The sequence below is a fragment of the Parasteatoda tepidariorum genome, chromosome 3, assembly GCF_982258835.1.
Source record: "Parasteatoda tepidariorum strain Cologne lab strain chromosome 3, Ptep-v5.0, whole genome shotgun sequence".
Taxonomy (NCBI): Eukaryota; Metazoa; Arthropoda; class Arachnida; order Araneae; family Theridiidae; genus Parasteatoda; species Parasteatoda tepidariorum.
In genome coordinates, this window is record NC_141757.1 from 31,458,134 (window position 1) to 31,485,428 (window position 27,295).

A 27,295-nucleotide genomic window follows, 5' to 3' on the forward strand; every position below is an offset into this window, starting at 1 on the left:
GAATTGAATAACTTTTTATTGACAGTACGAAGCATAAATGCTCCTCTCATAACGTATGTGTACATGGTTTATATCAAATTAACCTGGAAATAATAAATCGTCGCATGAACAGTTTATTATTGATCAATATTTATCTTATTTAAAACTGAAAAAATATATGTTTATTTAGAAAAATAAGTTTGATCAGTTGATATAAAAATAAGAGATATCAAATCGAATTTAGCTCTGTTCCTTTTGATTTCACACTTTCTTATTGACTTCAATTCACAACTTCAAGATGAACTCACGAATCGCTATTTTCTTGTTCTTCATTTTTGCTACATTGGCTATTTCAGGTAAGAATTATACATTCCTTTACTATTTCAACTAACTTTTGAGTTTATTAAGAAACTGCATAAAAATATATTTGATATTTCTAATACATGTTGTTTGAATAAAAATTGAAATCAAGAGGAAAAATTTGACATCCAGTCCAAAGAACCTATTTTATTTAAATAATTTAATTTTTCTATCATAGGATACCGACAGACGTTGTGTGTTCGAAAAAACGAAATTAAATGTAAAAAATGCTAAACCATATATTTGAGATTTGAATTTCTAAATTTAAAAAAATATTTTTACCATTGCGAATTTTCAACTGCGAAATTTCTTGTCAAAAATTAAGCTGAACAGTAGTTTTAAGTGCTTTTAAATACGCTAGTTGCTTTCAATTATCCCTTTTTACAATGGAGGTCTTCAATTTTTATGATAACATTGCGTAAGGATTTAGCATTTTTCTTATATGTACTAATACTCAAATGAAATTTTAATTCTTTGCTGTTTAGTTATAAGAATATTTGGATATAATTGGTGTATGTATCTTTAAATTTAATCTACGACATAATTTTTCTAGTATCTTTGAGATCTTTTTGATGTTATAGTCCTTGTTTTCTCAAAATGTCTGTTTAATGTCTGTTGGTCAATGAAATTAAAAAAGATTAATTTAGCAGGAATAGAATCAAGCAAAAAATTGTTACAGTACTATCATTACCAGAAATTAAAAAATAAATGAGAAAATTTCCTTAGTTCATAATCATTCAATTCATCATTCACTAAACTATTAAATGGGAGCATTTTTCGTTTGTGTATTTGTTTAAATTCATAAATAGTACTGAATTTAGTTATTTTAGTTACAGAAAAAAATAGAGTAACTTTAATTTATTGTTCAACTGTGTGTAAAGTACTGTTGTATACCTTTTGAAAAATGTTTTTGGGGTGAATATTCAAGAACATATTTGAGTAATGAATTTAGTATTTGTGAATCAAAATTATGAAATTAATTATTTTAAAGTTTTATTAATAGTTAAGTTAATAGTATAAGTTTTAAATAAAGTTGGGTTTTGTTAATTAATGAAAACTTCTTTTTTGTAGCTACGTTTGCTGAAAGTATGTAAAACAGTTGAGTTCATATTGATTTTTTCGTTATTTTTAATTTCTTTAAATCATGTTTCATTCTAGTATATGGGTGATTCTTGGGAAACATGACAATTCGGGAAAAAAAAACTTCTTCAAATTGAAAGACTTCAAAATAATAATTTTTTTATGTGTATTTATTTAGTTCCAATTATCAATATCTTTCAGACAGCTGTTAAGTTCACTGCCATTTGCTCTAGAAAAAAAAATAGAAATTCAACAAATTTTGAATGCCAGGAAGATGTCTAGAAATCCAGGAAAGCAATGTATTGGGATAGAAAATAAGAAAATAGTCATTTTAAATAACTGAATTTAAGAAACTCAAAAAAGACGAAGTTCGGAAGTTAACTTTAACTTTTATAGAAATAAATTTCAAAAATAATTATTGTGAACAATTTGAGTAAATGAGTTAAGTGGAGCAAAAGTGAGAGAGTAACACACGCACAATGAAATAGTTTTTAATTTTACTACACTTTAGTTTTCAAAGAAACAATTAAAACAAAGCAAAATAAGTTGTAAAATTTCATTAATCTTCAGAGGAAGCAAAAGGCCTTTAAGATATTGGGTAAGGAGCAGACATTTTTGAAATGGTAATATTCAAAGACATTTTGAAACAGTTTTTTTTTTTCCGGGGCCACTTGAAGTGATTAGATAATCTGTTTGCCAGCACGAATAATAAAATTAACTTTAATATCTTTATGAACGACTTCATGAACTTCTCGTGCAATGAAAATGATAATCTCATGAATTTTTCTGATTTCAACATCTAGAATAGAATTTACTTTAAATTAAAAATCAGTTCAGTTACCTAGAAACCATTTATCTTCGAATTGAATAGCCACCGAATTATTAACTTTAATTGTCTCAAAATCTCCTTTAATAGATTCATGCTCAGTTGAATATGATTCAATATTAAAATGAAGAGTTGATACTGTGGTACAAAATTTGAGTAGTTGAGCTAACCAATGTGAAAGTCACATTTAATACTGGCAGTTACAGCTCATTTTACGAAAGAAGAGGCTAGTCAAAATCTTTTTTCTAGAAGACTTCGTGCACATTCAGAGGCCCCTTTTTTACTTTAATGAGTTTATACACTGTTGCTATACTTATACACTGTTACTTAACGTCTTCAATTATTAAATTACATTCTTTTTCAACAGCAGAAATGAAAGTTTTCATAATTCGTATGTAGGTGGCTGGGTGGCGCAGTAGGTTTGTAGTCCGCCTTTTGCGCCCAAGTCTGCGGGTTCGATCCCAGGCCCAGACACCAGATTTTTGAGATGCAGAAAATCCTCAGCGGCCATGTCGTATGATTATGCGGCATGTAAAAGATCCCTGGAGTGCCTATTGGCTCTTGGCATTTCCGGCAAAATTGAATTCCTAGTGCACTTTAGCATCCAAATAGAGTCTCGGTGCTACCATCTAGTGTGGCAGAAACCAGACGTCCAAATTAACATGGCCAACGTTATCTCACCCATTGTGGTGGTCCTGAAAGAGTGGATACCACTTCTGGAGAACGCAATAGTCCTGCTCGTCGGGAAGACTGATCGTGCAGCTCATAGGAAATAAAATAAAAAACTATTTGGTATGTCTCCACCAAAAGCTAAACTTCTTTTTCAGCAGAGCGTTTTACACCAGCCTCAACACTTTTCTGTGCACCCTTTCCATGGCCCGATTCTGTCAAATGTCAGGATTAAACATTGGACAAAATTAGAGGAAATACAAAAAAAAAATTTTAAAAATTTAAAACATAAAAATTTGTTTTAGTTCTATATTGTAATTGGAACGAATCCCTAATGAAATATATTTCGTTGCAGCATTCTCCCTGAGGAACATTACTTAAAATTTTTCTTATCTGTGACCAAATAGCACATTAGTAATTTCGTAGAGATCCTGATAGAGTTGAAAATGAAGAATTTGTAGTCCTTTCCGCTGGTGTTTGATATAATACTCCTGCGAGTGCCGTAAATTGTGTCCTTGAAGCTCCAGAGTGTACTACTTGTGGTTCTGATGCATATTTGATGATGTAGTTTTCACTGATATCAATGTAAATTAAAATTGATCACGTGGAAAGTTTTTATTTTAATTTACTGGGAGAACTGAAATTGATGCTTTATTCTGGCAATATGTCTCATATGTTCTATCAGTATTACTTTTCTCTCTTTAACTCAACTTTCTAAATGGCTTTACAACTCTTTTCTTTTTCTATTGAACATACCATGAATTTCATGTAGGTTTTTCTTTTTCAAGGAGCCCTCTATAAAGTTTAATTCTCCTATACCACTTCATCTCAGCTTCTCGTTATTTTTCTCAAATTATTTTTCTTCGACTGTGGTCAGGCTCCATGGTTTAAAATCACCTAGTAAAATTAATTTTAGAATAATTTGCATCGGAATTTTTTTTATAATATTATTTAAATGTATCATATTTCAAATCCTTTTACTTAACAACTTTATTACATTCTTTAATTTATACAACCAAGCAGAGTTTGAAGACTATGGCAGAAATAAATTGCACAGTGATATTTTTAGCTTATCATTTATATTTTAACTATCTGTGTTTTGAAAAAAAATAACCAAAAACCTTTGCGTTAGATGGACCATGAATTGTTTAATTTAGTTCCTATATCCACTGTAGAAAGAATCAAAAATATTTTTGCTGTTGGTATGTACGGAAGAAAATCCTGAATAATAATCAATCATTAAATAAATAACTTTAATTACATACGAGCATATTACAATCTTTCATAAACTGGATATTAAGTAAATATTTGCTTTCCCTCTTCACATTATAGTGTTAAAAAGTTTTTTTAAAAAATTTCATTTTCCTGTCATTTATAAGCCAGGAAAATGACAGCCAGAATAATGACAATTTGCCGTTTTGCAGCATTTAATTTTACTTTAATTTAACGTTTCGGCCTAAGACGTTCACTTTCCCCAGAAAACAACAGGATTTCAGGAAATAACTAAGGTAGATCTAAATAGTTTACGTTAGTAATGATTTCAAGAAGAGAGGAAAATGACAACTTAAAAACCTACTAACTTTTTAAATTTTTTGAAATACATTTTGACTCAGAAGGTTGACTCCCTATTGCTGCATTAAGACATGTTCTGATAGGATGGTATTCTAAACAATCTCTTAACCTACTAACTGTAACCTAATTGATTGTAGGAGCTATCTATTTCAGCTATAAATTACTAAACAAAAATGGCCAGGAAAATGATTTTCATGTGACAAACAAATTATTGACGGAAAATCTTTCTTTCAACAAAGTTTTTGGAAATAATACCCTCTGCATATATTCTAGAAGTGCTTACAACGGTTGAGATAAAAAAAATTAGATATTGTAAAATGTATGGAAGTTTTGAAGCTAGTTATTATTGGAAATATTGTTTGTGACTTACCAGGAAAATGACGTTTGGATATTCAGTTATTTTTTTTAAATATATGAAATAGCCAATAATATTTCAAAGTCATTTTAAAATGCTAACAGAAATGAAATTTATAAAAGAATTTAAAGCGCTCTTTCAGTAGTATAGTATTAGATCTTGGAGCAAAGGACTGTCAATTGTCATATTTCGTGAGAATCACCCACATGCAAAAATACTTTATTCAGAATAAATATTTTATTCCAGCGAAAAGTCAAAATGTTTGTTACTTATAACTTTAATAAGTGTTTTATTTGTTTGTAAATTTAAATCGAAAATTACTGTAAAGATATATTTGAATTTAAATTAGTTATTTTATTCAGTTGATTTTAGTTATGATTTAAATCAGTGTAACTTGAAAAATTAATCAGTAATGTTTATTGTTGTTTATGGGTCTTTAAACTTTCAATTCACATATTGTATTTTTTTACCTCATGTCAATTTTAAAAATATATATATACATATTATTTCTTTAAGAAATATGTTAATTTACATAAATGATTTTTTTTGAAAAAATTAGTTGAATATTACAGGATTTAAAAATTAGCTTAAATCAATTACTAGTTTACCAACACAACATATTTAAACTAACGAACTGTTAATTAAAATACTATTAAAAAGTTAATATAAGCGAGAAATATCGTTAAAAAGTTTAGACACTAATTTAGACATGTTAGTTTCATATTTAGAAGACTTCCTTGCAACATTTATATTTTATTCTGTGTTTGTCTAAACGTTAAGCATATATTATGATAATGTATAAATATATCTTAACATAAATAAAGCAAGGGAACCTAATATAAAACTTTTACTTAATTTTTTTTATATTTCCTGAGTTAAAAGAATTCAAAAGAATAATTTTAATAATCAATAGCTAAATATTATATTAGTAAACACTCTTAACTAGTTAATATTTGATTTTAATTACTCTTTTTTAGTTCAAGTGTTACACAGCTTAAGTGAAGTGGGTTTACCCCCTGCAACTGGTATGTAATAAAATAACTTTAGTTACGTTTGAAAAAATTACAGATTACTAAAACGTACATCTATTGTCGTTTTAACTATTTGCCTGGTGTATTAAAATATATATTTAGAAAAACAGAAATTATTGTTAACAATTTTCTCAAAAACAGTATTATTATCCATCTTAGGAATGTAAGGTATTTTTAAGGGACTTTATTAAGTAAATATAAGTTTACCTTTACATAATAAACTCACGTAAAGGTAAACTTAGCTTAACCTTTATATTTAACACAAGAGAAATTATTATTAACTATACTCTAATAAACATTCTTATCCTTCTTAGGAATAGAAGGTATTTTTAAGGGACTTTATTATATAACTCTAAGTTTATGCAATCCTCCAGTCAATTTTCCTCTGCGTATCGAAAACTCACTATTTCTTAGATTGAATACTTCCATCCATGCATTTTAATATTTTGTGAAGGCAAACTTAAGTTTGTCTGATCCGCCTTGAGTTAGTTTTTTTAACTAGAAACTTCGCAATATTATTATCATTTCCGTTATCGAATGTTCTCTTCCGTCAAAAGAAATGTTTTATTATGTAAGTTTGAATTCAGCCAAACCTGCTTAAAATTCTCCTCTTTGTATCGAAATACTGTAAAAATATCAATTATTTTCACTATGAAATATTTTCGTCCATTTAAATTAATCAATGTTAATAAACTCGAGTCTAAACGAATTGCCTTGTGTTTGTAGCTTTATATGAAAACTCCCGAGAAATTATTATTATTTTCTTATTTGAATACTTTTCACCCTGAAAGATATTTCTTATGTAATACTAAGTTTAACTTTTTAACCTCGATTCTTGAGATCGAGATGCATCAAAAGCTTGTGAAATTTTTAACAAATAAACTTTCACTTGAAAAATCTCACCTCTTTAACATGGTTTAAACATAAGAAAGATCGAAATTTTTAAATTCGATTTTAATGGTGCTGAGTTCAGATTTATATTATTAGTTTGATAAATAAATGCTATATATATATATATATATATATATATATATATATACATATAAATACAAGAAAACACGAAGAAAGTTAAGAAAAACAATAAGTTTCATTTATTGCGCTTAAGCTGCAAGTAAACAGAACTCATTAGATAAGTTCATAACGAAGAATAAAACAAAGAAAAATAATAGACATATGAAAAAGGGGGGGGGAATAATAAGTAAAAAATAACAATCAACAGTTTATTAAAAATAATAATAAAAAAAAAAACAAATCATGAAATGTTAATTAAAAAACCGGAAAAAAAGGATATAATCTTTTCTTCAGCCCACACGATTATATCCGCAAAACAGAGTGCTTTCTGATATTGTATCAATAAAGCCAAAGCTAAATAAATTAATATAATAGTGTGAGGAGCACTCAAAAAAAATTTTTTTTTAAAATAACAACAAATGAAAAAGATCACAAAGAGTACAAACAAGTAAAAATAACATGTAAAAACAGATAATAAAATGAAATAAAAATAAAAAACATAAAAAAGGGGGAACTATAAAGCGAGCAGCAAAATCAGTTCAACTTACATGGACGGATATTTTTCAAGAATGACTTAAAAATGTTTTCGAAGAAAGATTGCCAGATTACAAAATATGAAAACAAAAGATGAAAACAAAAGCGCAAATTGAGTGTAACAAGAGGGTTTTAAAGTGTCGTTCTTACTGCACTGTTGAAGTGATTTGTTATTCTGAGTTTTGATTTGTTAGTTACCAAGGATGAGCCCGAAATGGATTTGCGCAAGGTAATATTATACTGGATAATTTTAAAAATTGATCATAAATAGTTTCAGAAGATAGATGTTTATTTAAGAAAAAGTATAAAATAGAAAAGAGAAACATAAATTGCCTGTTTTGTAGATAATTTTAGCCGCGGATTTGCACGATATGGATTAGCACATAGAAAAATTATTTAAATTATCAAAGAAAAAATTCTTTCTATAGATAATTTTGACACGGATTTGCCCGAAATGGATTTGCACATGGAAAAATTAACAAAGAAAAAACCTTAGAAGATAATTTTAGCCACGGATTTGCCCGAAATGGATTTGCACATGGAAAATTGTATAAATTAATAAAGAAATTTTTAGCAAACAATTATATCCACGGATTTGCCCGAAATGGATTTGCACATGGAAAAACTGTATAGATTAACAAAGAAATAATTTTGGCAATGGATTTACCTGAAATAGATTTGCACATTTGAAAATCATAAAAATTAACAAAAAAATGTTTAATAAATATATCCACCAAAATATACGATTAATTCAATGATTTTATATAAAATTTTATTACATTAGTTGGGTATCCATTGTTTTTTTATCAGATTTTGAAAGAGTTTATCGATTTGTTTTTTGGATAAATAAATATTACTACATATTCTTTTAATTCTGTTCATTTCATTAAAAGTGGTATTTAAATAGATGCTCCTAGAAACATTAGAATTCCAAGTAACTAGTTTATTAATATTAAAATTAAAATCATTCCTTTTATCGTATAAATCAACAAAGCAGATATTTTCAACTTTCATAATACCCAAATCCAAAAAATTGAAATTAATGTTATCATCATGATTACGAAGTAAGATTAATTCCTCAGGGTATATATCACTCAATAAAACAGTAAAATCTAGGAAATTAAAGATAATTAAGTCATCAATATATCTAAAAACAAATTTAATACTAAGAGTAAAATTTTTTTCATAATAATGCAAAAATAAGTTAGCTAAGAGAGATGAATAATTAGATCCCTGTGGTATTCCATTAATTTGAAGAAAAATATCCCCTCCATTGTAAAGATAATTATTAAAAAGACAAAGATTAATCAGAATTTCCCAATAATCAAAATCGCAACAAAGGATATTTTTAAAATCATGGTAATAATTCAAAAGGACATCTTTTAGTTTAGAAAGGGGAATGCTATTGAAAAGATCCTGGAAATCAAAAGTCGCAATAGAATTAATTTTATTATGTTTAATGAAATCTAAAATCGGTTGATTATTAGTGACAATCCAAGAGAAACCTTCTTTAGTAATATAGTTAATAATCTTATTTAAGTAGTTAGAGAAAAGGGTGCCTGGTTTAGTTAAATAAGTATTAGACCCACATGTGATAGTTCTAAATTTTACTGGAATTTTATGAAATTTAGGACTGTGGACAAGTTGTTATTATTTCCCCCCCTTTTTCATATGTCTATTATTTTTCTTTGTTTTATTCTTCGTTATGAACTTATATATATATATATATATATATATATATATATATATATATATATATATATATATATATATATATATATATATATATATATATATATATATATATATATATATATATATATATATATATATATATATATATATATATATATATATATATATATAAGTTCAAAATGAAGAATAAAACAAAGAAAAATTATAGACATATGAAAAAAAGGGGGGTGGGAAATAATAAGTAAAAAAATAACAAACAACATATTATTTAAAAAAAAAAAAAAAAAAAAAAAAAAAAAAATATGTGAAATTTTAATTAAAAAACCGGAAAAAAAGCCGGAAAAAAAAAAGATATAATCTTTTCTTCAGCCCACACGATTATATCCGCAAAACAGAGTGCTTTCTGATATTGTATCAATAAAGCCAAAGCAAAATATATTAATACAATAGTGTGAGGAGCACTCAAAAAATTTTTTATAAAACAACAACATAAAATTAGATCATAAAAAGTTAAAATAACATGTAAAAACAGATAATAAAATAAAATAAAAAGAAAAAACATTAAAAAGGGGGGACTATAAAGCGAGTAGCAAAATCATAACAACTTACATGGACAGAAATTTTTCAAGAATGATTTAAAAATGTTTTCGCAGAAAGATTGCCAGATTACAAAATATGAAAACAAAAGATGAAAGCAAAAGCGCAAATCAAGTGTAACAAGAGGGTTTTAAAGTGTCGTTCTTACTGCACTGCTGAAGTGATTTGTTATTCTGAGTTTTGATTTGTTAGTTACCAAGGATGGTCCCGAAATGGATGTGCGCAAGGTAATATTATACTGGATAATTTCAAAAATTGATCATAAATAGTTTTAGAAGATAGATGTTTATTTAAGAAAAAAAATAAAATAGAAAAGAGAAACATAAATTGCCTTGCAAATAATTTTAGCCGCGGATTTGCACGATATGGATTAGCACATATTGTTATATATTGTTTAGATATAGATATAGATATTGATATTGTTATTGTATAGATATTGTTTTTCTTAACTTTCTTAGTGTTTTCTTGTATTTTTTTTATTTATATATATATATATATATATATATATATATAGTAGAGACCCGATAATCATATTTAACCGAGCTATCAAATACTTTAAGCATTTTTTTGTTCTAGTTTATTTTTCATTTTTAAAAATACCGCCGTAAAATAAATCTGAATTTTATCTTCCAAACACTCGGGAAAACAAAATCTAACAACTTGATCCCATGAAATAATCGTTAATATCGTCAATGATGAAAATGAACCTAGCGAAGATGATGAAGACAGAGACGATTAAAATCAACATATAAAAATCTCTCATGCAGATGAACTTAAAGCTGTCGAAAATGCTACTGAATACATAGAACAACAAAAAGAGGCGACACCAGCCTTCCTGCTATCCCTAAAAAATGGCGAAACATTGCTGCAGAAAAGCACCAAAGTTATGAAAAACAAAAAACGATTAAGGACTTTTTTTTAAGTAAAAACTCTTTAATTCTCGCAAAGTATACTTTTTTCATTTTTTCAAGTTAGTTTAATAATAATAATAGGAATTGTATGTGGTATACACGTATAAATTTTATATTTCGTAAATATATTACATTTATACCAACTCTTTTTCTTTCTTTTTTATACTCTTCGTTTCAACCGAGTTTTTCAGTTATCCGAGTTATATATATATATATATATATATATATATATATATATATATATATATATATATATATATATATATATATATATATATATATATATATATATATATATATATATATATATATATATATATATATATATATATATATATATATATATATATATATGTATATAACAGTAAATTTATTACTTTACTCTAGAAAGACGAGTCAAGGATATCATACACGTGATTCAAATGGCGTAAGTAATTTAATGAGAGTTTCCAATTAATAAATATTTTTAAATATTTAATCAATTTGAATAGCACAAAATCTGTCTTCAATGTGAGTCTCAATATGGAGTCTTAAAAAATATGCAAACTCAATAATGACAACAATCCGGTTTTTCTTCTTGAATGAAGACGTTTTGCTGCGTATCTATTACTTTCGTTCATTTTTGACCGACATATTAAGAATATTTATTATCTATGATGATTTTAGAACATCTTTCACTATACATATTCCATGAACCGCTTAGATTCAGAGGTTAGAGCACTTACCTTCCAATGAGGTGACTCGTGTTTGAAACCCAGAGATGACTGGTCGAGACAAATTCTGCGCTTTGCTCTTACCTACCACAATGCTGACATAAAATGTCCTCAGTGGGAGACGAATCATTTGTTTTCATCAACTTACAGTATGGCTATCATTGAGAGGTCCGGCTATTCGGGGTTTTCTACTCCACGTAACACAAATGCTAGTAAGTTCCGTCAAAAACTCCTCCAAAGAGAAAAGTTTTCCCCGATAGTTCCAGGAATTTTTTTGTCTAATGAATTAGGATAAAAAAATGGCAGGAATACGAAATTGAATATGGGTAGTCTTAAACTCAAACTCTTGTCAGCTGTTATTAAAAAATATATATTTTTCATTAATATATATTTCCAAAAATAATATATTTTCGCAAAAAACATATATTTTCCGAGAATTTTCCATGAAGTGTTTGATGTAATAAAAAGAAAACATATCTATTGTTGCACAACTTAATCTGTTTTCTAAATAAATTCATAATTCAAACTGGGGGGATAAAATGAGGATCATGAATTTTATTTTTATTTTTAGTATTTTTTAAATCAATCATAAATAAAAATCGATTCTGTATTCTTTTCAATATGTCACTCCTTTTTCAAATTATTGTCATTTTAAATAACTTATACCCTATTATAGCGACATCAATGTACCAAAAGACAAATTCGATACTTTTGCAAAAAACCAAAATTTGGAATAAAGAAATATGTTGGTTAAATTAAAACTTTGAACGCCCTGCACTAGGGAATGAATTAACAATTAAGGGCTTAATTTGATTCATAAAAGTTCTCGAACTTTTTTTTTGCTTGTTTCTTATCAAATACGTATTTTTTTAAGATGTTTGATAGTTTTCAGCCTTTTTCGAAATTACTTTGAAACAATTGAAATAATTAGGTAAACATGAAATCTCATTGTGGGCATACAAAAATTTAATAAAAAAATAACTTCGTAAGATAGTTTTTTAAATAGATCACACGAGGATGATCAAATCAGATCACGATATGTAGGAACGACATGTTATGTTGACGAATGGTTCGCCAAACTCCTATTGCTTGCTTGAACCGGAAAAATTATAATTACCTATGACTTTTGCAATTTACAGTTTTAACTGAATTAATATTGAAATAGTGAAAATGGAAGAAAAAAAAACGCTTTTCTTAGAAATTTTCCGAAACATATTTATCTATCTATATTTCTTTAAGAAACACAGACCACAGTTATGGTGCCATTTGTGGTAATAAAATGCAACATATTGTTAAAGTTAAAATGGAAATTAAGAAGTGTGCACTTGATAATTTCCGTTCCTGCTTATAAATATAAAAACCATTAAACAGTAGTTATTTTGCAAAATGTTACGTGTTTGAAACAATTTTGGACTTACCAAGGAATATTAAAATCAATTTTGCGCATCTTGGATAAACTAATATTGTGCGTACTATAAGATTTGTTTTCTTTTAAAGACCGAAGTAATGAATTACAAGTAACTGTCGCTGATTTCCTTTGTAAAATGTACGTGAAAATGCAACAAAAAAAATGGTACGAATTTATTTGAAGTTTGGACAATATTTCTTCCGGCGAAGACTTACTGCGATAAAACAAGTTTCATTAAAAAAAACGAAAGAGGTATCTAAAAGAAGCAAACCAGGTGATCATGGTGGCCATGCTACTTGCCAATGATTTTTCATGCATTTACCTTTAAACCTGCTTCATTTGCAGCTAAAGAGTCAGGTCAATGTTCTTTTCTATTCTAACTGTACGTCTGGTTTGTCATTTTATAAAATACTCGTTCTTTTGAAGCATGGCGCCTATATATACGAGTTTAGGAAATATCCGTTTTAAGTATTTTTATTTTCTAAACTGTTATGCACATATTAGAATACACAATTTAAAACTATAGAGGAAGCATGGAAAATAATAAAGATTAATGAAAACTGAAGAATAAAAGTTATAAAAATAAAATATTTTTAAAAGAATATATATATATATATGCGTGTGTGTGTTAAATTAACCATTCTTCTCTCTTATAGATATGGATAACTCTGATTGTGCGTTATGAAACAAGAATCAAGGTATTATTTAATATTACAGTTATTTGCAGCAAGCAAAAAAAATCTGATCTGATTTGCAACCCAACATTTTCGCAACAAGCTCCAGGAATATGGAAAATGGTACCATTGTTCTGACTATATTGAGAGAGAATATTTAAAACAGAAATACGGCAATAAATTACAGAAATTTCAAATTCATACTATAAAATTGGAACAAAAATATTGAATTTTATTGTCTATTATGACAGAACAAGTAAACTATTTGTTTTTGTCCAAAAAAAAATTATACTATGATGTTACTGCTCATAATACAGCCGAACTAATCTTGATATTTTTATGGTTCAATTGAAATCTTTAAATATGTTTCACTGTTTTTCTTAAAAAAAATAAATTTCTGCCACAGTAAACAGCCAAGCTTCAGTATACTTCGATATTAAATTTTAGATTTGAGACCTATAAAATAATACATTTCTATTTATCAAAGATACGTAGAGTCAAACTTCAATCAGAAATTTCAAAAAATTTAAAAGCAGCACTTTGCATTTATTAAGGTTAAAAACTCATCGCTGTCCACACCCTTAGCTTTCCGTTTCACGGCCATATATAATTTTTTAGCCATTATTCATTTGATATTATAAATCAAAACTAGCTATTTCACCATGTCCGGAAGTACTGAACACTGGCTGATTTTAAACGTCTAAATATTTTATTTAGTTTATTTAAAACTCTCCACCTGAATAAAAAGCACATTTTGCATCATAAAAAACTGCAAAACTGAAAAACCACCAAAACTACAGCACCAAATGGTACAGTCTTTATTCTTGGTATCATAGAAGAGTATCTTAAGTAAAAATAAAATTGATAATGATACGGAATTTAAAAACTGTTTAAAAATTGAAAATTAGTTAAACTTGGTGATCTGAAGTTAAAAGAATTCTATCCAAGTTGCTCTGAAGTTAAAATAAGCTGGGAACTAATACTACTACTGTAAAGTTATAAAAAGTGTAAAAACAGAAACTCAATAGGAAATTAGGAATAAGCTAAAAGAATGTAGTTAAAGATATAAAAACAGGAATATTATTTCTACACTGAAAATTAAAATAGAGTTAAAAGATCAAAAGTTTCAGAATATAGGGGATTTATGGGAGCCCCAAATTAACGGCAGGTTATACCGAAGTGCTTTGTTAATGATTTTTTGTTAAAATTAAGCGTAAAATTTAGTTTTGCAAAATATGAAAAAAATTGGTAAAGGCAGTAAAATTTGATATGTTTATGATACTGATACTGAAGTTGGATAGTGGCCTAATTTATTCGGTTAAATTTTCTTTTCAGTTTTGTATTGTTTACTAAATATGTGGTAAACAGAACTATAATTTTGCAAGCCAAAAAGACCATAGGAACCGTAACCGTAACCATAGGAACCGTAATCATAGTAATGGAAAAATTACCAAATGATTGTTTTAAATACTGCCTATTTTAATTTTATTGCTAAAACCATGGCCGTTTTTAGAGAAAGTGCTATTATTATTCAGTACAGTAATTTTTAGAGAATTTTTTCTCTGCATGCATGAAATTATATTTCATTATTGCGTGTATGATTGAAGTCAGTTTTAAAAAATTGAAGTATTCATCGGTTTAAGTGTTGAAAATTACGCTATTTATTTTATGTAAATCAAAAATACTGATTGTTAATACTGCTAAATACTGCTAAATCTAATCACTAAAAAACAAAGAATATTTTTGAGTGTTAAAGAATTTTTTATGCATTATTGTCTGTATGATTCATATCATTTCTCAAAGATTGGAAGCATGCTAACTAAAAATACCTGATTGTTAATATTGCTAAATGTAATCGAAAAGCAATGAATGTTTTTGTGAGTAAAATATTTCTTTAAACTAATGTCATCCTTCTATTTTTTTCAGATATGAAAACAATAAATGAAGTCGATAAGAAGATGTTCCACAAATTGTATAATTATACTAAACTTTAATAATTTGCTAATAAATTGAATTTTGATCTTTAGTTTGGTATTGTAGCATATTGATACTTTTAGTTATGGTTTATGTTTGTTTATTGCACCAATTATTATCATCTAAGTGATAAAATAATATTTCATTATTTTTACTTGAAGCATTGATTCTTTAAAAGTTAATCACGATATAAAGTAAGTATTGTGAAGGGTTTTTAAATTGTTTTCATTAGTAAATTCTTGGTTGTTTAATTATTATTATTTTCTATTTGATTTTTTTCCTTGCAATTTTTACATAATAAATGATAGCACAATCTGTAAGCACATGAAGCATATTCGTGTATTTACACAAAAATATGCATTTTAATCTTTTTTTCACTCTTCGCTGACATATATATTTTTATTTATATATGTAAACACATTTAATTTCTTTCCGTAATGAATGGAACATTGTAAGTTGTTTAATATTTAAATAAAATGAAAAAAAGAAGATATATTATAGAAAAAGAAGATTGAAGAAGGAAAAATGTCAAAATGGTAATAAACATTAAAAAAATCATCCATTGTTTATTCTTTAAAATTACCTTTAGAGACCAATTTAAATGAGTTTTATCTATTAACATGAAGTTTTTATCTATTAAGAGATACAAACATGTTTAATCCGTAGTTCTGCTTTTCCGTATGCGATGACACTATACGATTAACACTATACGATAAGTTGACAAATATTTTAGATAAGTACTAATTATTTAAATAAAAAAAAGTAGTGATCAACATTTGGAAAATTTTATTGTCTTCAATTAATAACTTTTATTACATATTTGAAAGTATAAAACATGTTAATTCCATGTTTAAAAATAAAAGTCTCGTGAAAATAAAATCCTAAATTGTTGAATAGTTAAATTGTTATTATTTCTTTTTCTATTTTCATCTCCTTTGTGAGGCAGAGAACTGTCAATGAACTTTCCCAATGAAGCCATATGAAACACAATATTTTTAAATTAACTATTAAATTTACTATAAATAACAATCTCTACTTCTATGTGATTGAAAATTGCGTGAAGAAGCATATTAGTTTTAATACTTCTGTTGCATTATGTTAATGCACAGCAACAAAATTCCGTGATAATGGATAAAAATCAAATAATTGTTGCCAGCTTTATTTCTGTGGAGATGATCAAAAAATTAAATATTATTCTTTTTCATTCAATTATTAAATTGTGTTCAAACATTTCCAGCATTAATGTATACATAGCTGAATGTATGTATGTACAAATAGAACTAAAATATGTATGTACAAATAGAAACTAAACGGAAAATCCGGAAAATTTTTGTTTTTCAATCCTCAGCTTGTAATCTCTTTTGAAAATAAGTCTTAAATAATTTATTACGAATATATTAAAATTTAGAAACATTTATAAAAAAGCATAGAATGCTTGATTTAACAAAAATTATAAATTTTTCTGACCTTGTAACAAAATTTACGCCCCGACAGGTGTCATATTCATAGAATCAATATTTTTTAAATTATATTTAGAATGGTGTAGACACAATTTAGGTTGTTTTGTTACATTTATATGAAAATTTATGCATGATTTGTTTTATCATTTTAGTTATACTTATATTGTTTTGTGTATGACTATTATATTATTTTCTTACAAATATATGCACCTAAAAAATACAATATTGTGTTGGCTGGAAGTCTGAGAGATCCTAGAATTGTAAACACAAATATTACAATAAAATGATCAACAGGTTTTCAATTATTTCATTATAAATATCATTCACATTTTAATATTTATTTTTCACTTTTAATACTTAATACTTATTAAAAAAGAATACGTACATCTAATTTACTAGTATTTATGTTTTCTGGCAAACTTTCTGCTAATAAAGTATCCCCTGTTTTACATCAAATGGTTTTATTTTAAATTTCATAATTAAACATTTTAAATTAAAATGCTGGAAAACAATATTGGATATTAAATAAAAAATATTTATCAAATTATTAAGCTTCCATTAATTAATTAATGGGTGCTCGTGAATTTTTGATATATTTTAATTAATTTGGAAAATAAATAAATTAATACTAATCATTACTGAATATCTTAAACGAATAAAAGTTCATCAATACTTACGAGATATTTCTGAAATTAAAAAACTACACCGTTTATGCTTGAAGTAAAAGCATCGATAAAAAAGCACTTGAAGATAGAAATAATTGCATTTTTTGATAACATTTCAAGATCATTTTTTACGATAAGTATCTAAAATTTTTTATTATTATTATTCAGCCTATATCGTAACTTTTATGACTAAATATGTCCTTATTTTATTGTTGAAATTCCGACTTTTTTACAAATTAAATGTTTCATCTAATTGAGTATCATTTTATTGACAGTACAAAACATAAATGCTCCTTTCATAACGTATGTGTGCGTGGTTTATAACAAATTAATGTTAAAGTAATCAATCGTCGCAAGAACAGTTTGCTATTGATCAATATTTATCTTATTTAGAACTGAAAAAATATATATTTATTTAAAAAAAATCAGTTTGATATCTTTGATATAAATATAAGAAAGATAAAATCAAATTTAGCTCTGTTCCTTTTCATTTCAAACTTTCTTATTGACTTCAATTCACAACTTCAAGATGAACTCACGAATTGCAACCTTCTTGCTCTTTATTTTTGCTGCATTAGCTATTTCAGGTAATAATCATACATTTATTTAATATATCAATTAACTTTTGAGTTTTTTGCATAAATATATATGTGATATTTTTAATACATGTTATTTGAATCAAACTTGAATTTAAATGGAAAAATTTGAAATCGAATCCAAAGAATCTATTTTATTTAAATAATTAAATTTTTCTAGCACAAAATACCAACAGATGTTAAGAGGTTTTGAAAAAGCAAACTTAAATATAAGAAGTGCTAAACCATATATTTGTGAATTGTATTTCTATTTTCATATAAAATATATTTACTATTGCGTATTTCAAACTGCTGAGTTTTTTGTTAAAACTTAAGAGGAACAGAAGTTCTAGTTGCTTTTAATTACACTAGTTACTTTTAATTATCCCTTTTTACAATTGAAGTCCTCAATTATGATAGCATTTTAATAAGTATCATAAAGGATTTTGTATTTTTCTCAAATTAAATAAAAGTCAAATAAAATTTTAATACTTTTACTATTTAGTTATAAGAATCTTTTGATAAAAGTGGGGTATGTTACTTTAAATTCTTTCTGCGAAATATTTTTTTCTTGTATCTTTGAGATCGTTTTGATGTTAATTTCCTTGTTTACTCAAAATGACTGTTTAATGTCTGTTGGCCCAGAAAATTAAACAGGACAATTTTAGCAGGAATTGAATCATGAAAAATAAATATTACTGTATTATCAGTACTAGAAATTAAAAAATAAATGAGAAAATTTCCTCATATCATAATCATTCAATTCATCATTCACTAAACTATTAAATAGGAGCACTTTTCGTCAGTGTATTTGTTTAAATTCAAAGATAGTACTGAATTCAGATATGTCAGTTACAGGAAAAAGTAAAGTTCCTTAAGGGGACATGGTACCTAAAATTTGGCTAAAATCGATCAAAATATCAAAATCAATTTTTTTAGCTAGAATTGTTCTTTGTACTGTTTTGCACCTACTCACAAAATTTTAGACCTCTACGACCAATAATTATTTAGATATCGAATTTTTCACAAGTTGTAATCAAAATAAGTTTTTCTGAGGCGAGCAGAGGCATTTTGTCCTTAGCTATTTTTATTATATCTGCAGCTGAAATATAAAAATGAATTGAAGTAAAGTGGATCATTTTCATCTAGCATTGTTTGTTTATATTTTTCTCAGCATTTTATCTATGGTATCGAATTTTATATTATTGTTAGATTTTAATCAAAATCTAGTTTCGTTTTCGAAAAAAGCTTGCTTTATCAAGATTACTTATTATATTTTTGCTTTATACATTTTTATATCAAAGTAATTGTGTTTTATAATTCTATTTCTGAGAAACTTAATTGTTTCTACCATGCCACGTTTGAAACGAAGTTCAAAGTCTAACAAATCTATCATTCAGAAACGATGGGATCTTGCAGAATGTGAAAGTGAAAATAATGCATTTGTTGACAAAGCTGCTGAATCTTCAAATATTTCTAAGCTTTCAAGAATTTCAGATGTTGGCTACACCAAAACTGTTTGTTCTGAAATTCTTGATTCAACAAAATACATATTTATTAGTGTAGATACCTTTAAAAATCTTTTTAATACTGTTCTTTGAAGCTGTTGCAAAAAATCCAATCTAGATATTGAGTTGGGAGAGAAGTATGGTTTTTCTCACCAATTAAAAGTTATTTGTAAAAGTTGTGCATTATCTGACACTAACATATATACTAGCAAAAGAATTTCGTCTACCAATGGCAAATCGTCACATTTCGATGTAAACGTACGTGCAGTACAAGCTTTTCTTGAGATAAGTGGTGGTCATGGAGCTATCAAATTCAGTTTTTTACCACTTTTTTTAAATTTATTTTTTACATGAGTAGCTAACACAATATGAAATATTTGTAATATCATATTTTACTATTATGCTAAATACCTTTTAGAAGTTATTTATGAGTGTATGAAGTTCTTATAAAGAAATATTTTGAATAATTTAATTGTGTTTTGACATTGTTTTGTGGCTAATAGAAACTTTAAACCCATTTTTCTCAAAACCAATTTTTCTAAATTTCCGCCTTCTATAAAAGCCTAAGGCTTTTTTACTATTGCTTGAAATGCTTAGATATTTGATACACAAGTTTGTGATATTATGATGATTTAAAAATGGTATGGATTTTTTAATCAGTTTGAAAGTTTTTTTTTAAAAAATTATCGAACTTGAAATTTTTGAATTTTTATGCTATTACGCTACATAGCCTCAGAAAATAATCTTTTTCAAAATTTCTAAACATCTCTCTATAAAATGAATGCCATTTTCTGTTAAGCACCTTTCAATGATGATATTGTAAAAGTTTCATGGAAAAATAAGGAAAATTGAGAGAGGAGTAGTGTTTTAAAAAATAGCTGAAATTTTTGAAATTTTTTTAAAAAAATGAAAAAAAAATTTTTTTTCAAATTTCTGAATTTAGGATAAGTTCTTCATAATCCTTAAGAATATATTTCAATCAATAAATTGTTACCAAGGTTAATAATAAAAGATTTGAAAGAAAAGGTACCGCGTCCCCTTAATTCATTGTTGAACTGGTATAAACCACTGTTGTAAAAATTTTGAAGAGCGTTATTTGGATGTGTATTCAAGAACATATTCGAGTTATGAAGTTTTATGAATAGTTAAGTTAAAAGTATGAGTTTTGAATAAAGAAGACATAACTAATTAATGAAAACATCTTTTTTATAGCTACGTTTGCTAACGGTATGTAACAGTTTTCATTTCATTGAATCATATTTTATTCTAGTATTTAAAAAAATATTTTATTCAGAATAAATATTTTTTTTGATAAAGAAGACAAACTCTCCGTAACTTTTAGCTTTAATTTGTGTTTATTTTCGGAATCTGAAATCGAAACTCTCTTTGAAGATATATTTGGATTTAAATTAGTTATTTTATTTAGTTGATTTTAGTTATGATTTAAATCTGTGTAATTGGAAAATTAATCTGCAATGTTCCTGGTTGTTTATGGGTCTTTTAATTTTCACTTCACATATTATAATTTTTTATCTCATGTCAGTTTAAAAAGAATTATAATATTTCTTAAAAAAGTTAATTAATTTTACTTTGATGTTTTTTTTGAAAAAAATAGTTGAATATTATAGGATTTAAAAAGTCATTTAAATTAATTATTAATTTACTAACTAAACATCCTTTAACTAACGAACTGTTGACTAAAATACTATTAAATAATTTAAGATAAGCTAGTTAAAAAGTTTTGACGCTTATTTAGGCATGTTAGTTTCATATTTAGATAAGTGCCTTGCAAAATTTATATTTAATTCTGTGTCTGTCTTTATGTTAAGATTATATCATAATAATGTATAATTATATCTTAACTCAAGTAAAGCGAGGGGAAAAATCTTACTTAAGAGCATTTGAACCTTCATAAAATGTTTTAATGCAAAACTTTTACTTAAAAAAATATAATATTTCACAAGGTAAATGAATTTAAAAAAAAATATTTTAACAAATCAAGAGTTAGTTATTATATTAGTGAACACTCATAACTAGATAATATTTAAATTGTTCTTTTTTTTAGTTCAAGTGTATTCCAACATAGATGACGCTGATTTGGACTCTGAAACTAGTATGTAATAAAATAACTTTAATCACGTATGAAAAAATTACAGATTAATAAAATGCACATCTGTAGTCGTTTTAACTATTTACATGGAGTCTTCATTGAGATAGATAAAACTAAGGAAGTTATTATTAACTATACTTTAGTAAATATTCTTTCATCTTAGGAATGGAAGGTATTTTTAAGGGACTTTATTATGTAACTCTAAGTTTACACAATTCTCCAATCAGTTTTCCTGTGTGTATTGATAATACGAAAAAACTTCCTATATGTTTCGATTGAATACGCGGAAACTCCCTATATGTTTCGATTGAATACTTCGATTGAATACGCGAAAACTCCAAATATGTTTCGATTGAATACTTCTATCCATGCATTTTGACATTTTGTTAAGGTAGACTTAAGTTTGCATAATCCACATAAAGTTAGTTTTTTTAATCTAGAAACTTCGCTATGTTATTATCTTTTTTTTTATCGAATGTTCTCATCCGCCTATAGGAATGTTTTATTATGTATGTCTGAATTCAAGCAAACCATCTTTAAATTCTCCTCTTCGCATCGAAATAATGTGAAAATATCAATTGTTTTCATTATGGAATATTCTCGTCAATTTAAATTGATCATTGTTAATAAATTTAAGTCTAACGAAATTGCCTTGAGTTTGTAGCTTTATATGGAAACTTCGTGAAATTATTATTATTTTCTTATTTGAATAGTTTTGATTCCGAAAAATATTTTTTTTATGTTAACCTAAGTTCACCCTTTCTACCTCGAATCTTCAGATCCAGTTACATGAAAATTTTCTGAAATATTTAACAAATAAATTTTCGCCTGAAAAAATCTCACCCTGGCTTTAAGGCGAGGGAGTTTCAATTCAATTTTAATGGTGCTGAGTTCAGATTTATATTATTAGTTTATTAATTAAATGCTAAATACAAAAATTAATAAATAGAAAAAAGGAATAAAAATCATCGTTAATCTTATTTTGATTTTTTCAAAATTTTCGAAAGTTAAACTTTTTTTATTTATTTCCTATTTAAAACACAAGCTTCCAAAAGTTTATTATAAAATTTACTTATTTTATCACATCATTACCTATTTTTAACTAAAATCATTTGCTGTCTACTAATGTTTGTTATCAACTATATATATCAGTAACTTTATTACTTTACTCTAGAAAAACGAGTCAAAGCTATCATAGCCCAGATGATGCAAAATCAGTAAGTAATTTAATAAGAGTTTCTAGTTAATAATCAGTTTTGATCGAGTAATCATTTTGTTTAATTCCTCAAAATCCAATGTGCGTCTCATTAATGAGTCTTAAAAAATTTGCAAACTCAATAATGACAACAATCCGTTTTTTTCCTTGAATGAATATTTGTTGTCAGCGTATCTATTTTTTTCTTTCGTTTTTTGCAGACATATTAAGAGTATTAATTAATTATGATGATTTAAGAACATCCTTCATAATACATATTCCATGAGCCGTTTTGACTCAAAGAATAGAGCACTTGCCATCCAATGAAGTGACTTGGGTTCAAAACCTAGCGATGGCTGGTCAACACGAATTCACACCAACCTCAATGCTGATATAAAATATCCTTAGTGGTAGACGAATCACGGGAAAGGATCAACTTGCTGTGAGGCTATCCTTGAGAGATCCGGCTATTCGTGGTTGACCACTCCACGCAACGCAAATGCGAGTTAGTTCCATCAAAACCTCCAGAGAGGCAAATTTCTCCCAATAGTTCCATTAGCTCCTTTGTCTACTGGATTGGGGTAAAAATCACAAGAATACGAAGTTGAATATGAGTAGTCATAAACTCAAAATCGTGCAAACTGTTCAACGGCAGTTATGAAAAATATGAAGTGAATATATATATTTCCCATGAGATTTTTTTCCGTAAAGAAGTGTTTGACGGTATAAAAATAAAACCTACCTATTGATACCAAACTTAAACTATCTTCCAAATCCATAATTCTCACTATGAGGATAGGAATTGTATTTTTAGTTTTTTTTTTACCCACTCATGGTTCTGCACGTAAAAAGCCGTACTTTAACCTGCAGTCTTCTTCGCATAGCAAAACCGGTTATTTCATGTTAGGTAGAGAAAGAGTGTATTGGGAAGAAGCGTTTTACCAAATTTGACCATTAGCAAAACCGCCAAACTAACTGTTAAGGTAAACAAACTATACGAATCATTTTTTCCATACGTCACGCATTTATCAAACTATTGACATTTTAAATAACTTATACCCTATTACAGCGACATCGCCAAAGGCAAATAAATGCGGAACTTCTTGTGAAGAACCTAAATTTTAAATAAAAATATAGGTTAAATTTAAGATTTTGAACTCCACACACTAGGGGATGAATTAACGATTAAGAGTTTTAATTGATTCATAAGAGTGTTCTCCCTTAACTTCTTCTTTTTTTTTTTGCTTGTTTGAGATCCAATGTGTATTTCTTAAGACATTTGAGAGCCTCCAGCTTCTTTGGGAATTACTTTGAAGCAATTAAAATAATTTTGTAAACATGAAATCTCATTGCGTGCATACAAAAATTTAATAAAAAAATATCACCATAAGATCATTTTTTTAAATAGATAACACGGTGATAATCAAATCAGATTACGATAGGTACGAACGATTGTATTGTTGACGAATGGTTCGACAAACGCTTTTTCATTTTTCTTCTTGCTTACTTCAACCGGAAAAATTTAAAATTATCGCTGACTATTGTTATTTATGGTTTTAACTGAATTAATATTTAAATTGAGAAAATTGAAAAAAAAAACACATTTTTCTTTGCAATTTTCCAAAACAGATGTATTAATCTATATTCCATTAAGAAACACAGAAAACAGTCATGGTACCATTTATGTTAATAAAATGCAAAAAAATTTTTAAAGTTGAAACAAAAATAAAGAAGTGTGTATTTGATGATTTCCGTCCCACTTTATAAATCCCCCCTTTTAAACAGTAATAATTTAATAATATGTTACGTGTTTAAAATAATTTTAGACTTACCAAAGAATATTAAAATCAATTCTACGCATCTTGGATAATAAATTCAAATCGTGCGTAATTATAAGATTTGTTTTTTAAGGACTGAAGTAATAAATTACAGGTAACTGCAACTGATTTCCTTTGTAAAATGTATGACAAAATGTTTAAAAAAAAAGAAACTAATTGTTAAGATTTCATTAGAAGTTTGGGCAATATTTCTTCCGGCGAAGACTTCCTACGACTTACATCTTAAAATTAGAGAAAGAAAAATCTAAAAGAGACAAACCTGGTGTTCATGGTGACCAAGATATTTGCCTAGGATTTTCATGCATATACCTTTCAACCGGCTTCATTGGGTGTTAACGAATGAGGCCAATGTTTTTTGCTATTCCATCTCAATGTCTGATCTGTTATTTTATTAAAATCCCGTTATTTTAAAGCAAGCTATATATATATATATATATATATATATTAACCATTCTTCTTCCTTATAGATATGGTGCTTAACTCTGATGGTGTGTTTTGAAACAAGAATCGAGGTATTATTCAGTTTTATAGTTTGTAGTAGAAAACAAAAACAAATCAGATCTGACTTACAAATTAAAATTTTGCCGCAAGCTCCAATAAATTGAAAAATGGTAGCATTGTACTGAATATATTGTGAGAGTATATTTAAAACAGATATACGGCAGTGAATTACAGAAATCTCAAATATGATCAAGAGAATTGAAACAAAACTTTTGCATTCAAAAATAGGAAGAACTAGTAACCTATTTTTTTTGTTACAAAAAAATAATATTATTATGTTACTGGTCATAATACTGACTGATTAAACTTGATATATCATGGGTCAATTGAAATCTTTAAATATGTTTTATTGTCTTTTAAAAAACAAGTAATTACTGCCATAGTATGGAGCCAAGTTTCATTATACTTCGATACTAATTTTTAGTATGTATAATAATCACTAAATATAATAAATACATAAATATAATAATTATATGATAATAACTAAATATGTGGCAAAAAGAACCATAATTTTTTGAACCAGAATATGCAGTAAACCGTTATTATATGAATGGAAATATTGCCAAATCAATGGTTTAAATACCATATATTTTAGATTTATTGCTACAATTATGTTTTTTTTTAACAGAAGTGCCATTATCATATAGTACGGTAATTTCCACTGATTTTTTTTACATGTACAATAAGTTATTTTAGATTATTGTGTAATAGGATTAAAGTCCTTTTTTTAAAATTTTTTAAAGATTTGTAGCATTTATTTTTCTTAAAAACCTACGAAAATTGCGTCATTTAAATTATGTTGTTGTTGCTAATTCCCATCTGGTCTGACAGAGTCAGACCAGATCAATAAATCCGTTGACATTTGGAAAGTCCGAAGCTTAAAGGGGAGAGGAATGAATGTCGTTCCAGACAAGCCCTAAACAGTTCAAGATGTGCTCAGGTGATGCCTGGTTTTGTTGGCATTTAGAGCAAAGAAGAAAGATCTTTTGATTAGCAGAAAATGTGAGACTTTTCAGGTGTCCCTTGCCCAGTCGGGATAAGCAGGTGTTGGTCTGTCTGTCACCAGGAAGAGATGGAGTGAGTCCTGGTCTTTTTGCTTTATACCAGTAGTGAGTAGGTGGAAGCAGCCACTTTTGTTTGCTCTGGGCCTTTTGCCTTGCGAAAAATTCAAGGTATGTAAGCTCTGAGGTGAAGGGGACTGGTTAGTCTAGTCCCTTCCTTGCAAAAGTGTCAGTCAACTCGTTTCCGTGGATATCGACGTGGGACGGGATCCATTGAAAGTGGACCTCAAGCTGCTTTCAGTCTTCTACCTCACTGTGCTCCGGTCTTGGGACAACAGAAGTTGCATACCCCCCCCCTCCAATGAATCATTTAAATTATACTAACTATAAATACTGGCTGCTGTCTAATATTGCTAAATCTAATAACTTAAAAACAAAGAATATCTTGGTGTGTTAAGTAATTTTTTTTTTAAACTAATGTCATCCTTTTCCTTTTTTCAGATATGAAAGCAATAAATGAAGTCTTTAAGAAGATGTACCACAAATTGTATTGTTATACTAACCTTAAATAATTGACGAATAAATTGAATTTTGCTATGTTGTTTGGTATAGTAGCATATCGTTATTTTTAGTTATGGATTACCTTTGTTTATTGTACCAATTGTTATCTTCTAAGTGCTCTAAAATACTATTTCATCATTTTTACTTGAAGCATCGATTCTTCAAAAGTTGATCACGATATGAAATAAGTATTGTGAAGGGTTTTAAAATTGTTTTGATTAGTAAAAATACTTGGTTGTTGATTTATTATTATTTTCTATTTGATTTTTTTCCTTGAAATTTTTACATAGTAAATGATACCATACAATCAGTAAACACATGAAGCATATTCATGTATTTACACAAAAATATGTATTTTAACCAATTTTTCACTCTTTAATGACATATATATTTTTATTTATTTATGTATACACATTTCTTTTTCTTCCGTAATAAATGGAACAGTGTAAGTTGTTTGACATTTAAACTAAAATGAAAAAAGGAAGATATATT

The 27,295-nt window shown here is 27.0% G+C and overlaps 1 long non-coding RNA gene across 3 annotated transcripts; it reads left to right on the forward strand.

Annotated features, from left to right (window-relative positions):
• LOC107446807 (uncharacterized) lies at positions 1 to 27,295 on the forward strand. 3 transcript variants are annotated; one of them, XR_015432482.1, is made up of 11 exons: positions 1 to 335; positions 1,411 to 1,437; positions 5,819 to 5,866; positions 11,008 to 11,047; positions 13,398 to 13,439; positions 15,342 to 18,101; positions 20,810 to 20,824; positions 21,663 to 21,710; positions 22,882 to 22,924; positions 25,208 to 25,252; positions 26,744 to 27,295. It is a non-coding gene; the product is annotated as an uncharacterized LOC107446807 (long non-coding RNA). The 3 variants fall into 3 exon arrangements; XR_015432483.1 differs by having other exon boundaries at positions 25,870 to 26,843; XR_006226852.3 differs by lacking the exons at positions 20,810 to 20,824; positions 21,663 to 21,710; positions 22,882 to 22,924; positions 25,208 to 25,252; positions 26,744 to 27,295 and having other exon boundaries at positions 188 to 335; positions 1,411 to 1,425; positions 15,342 to 15,441.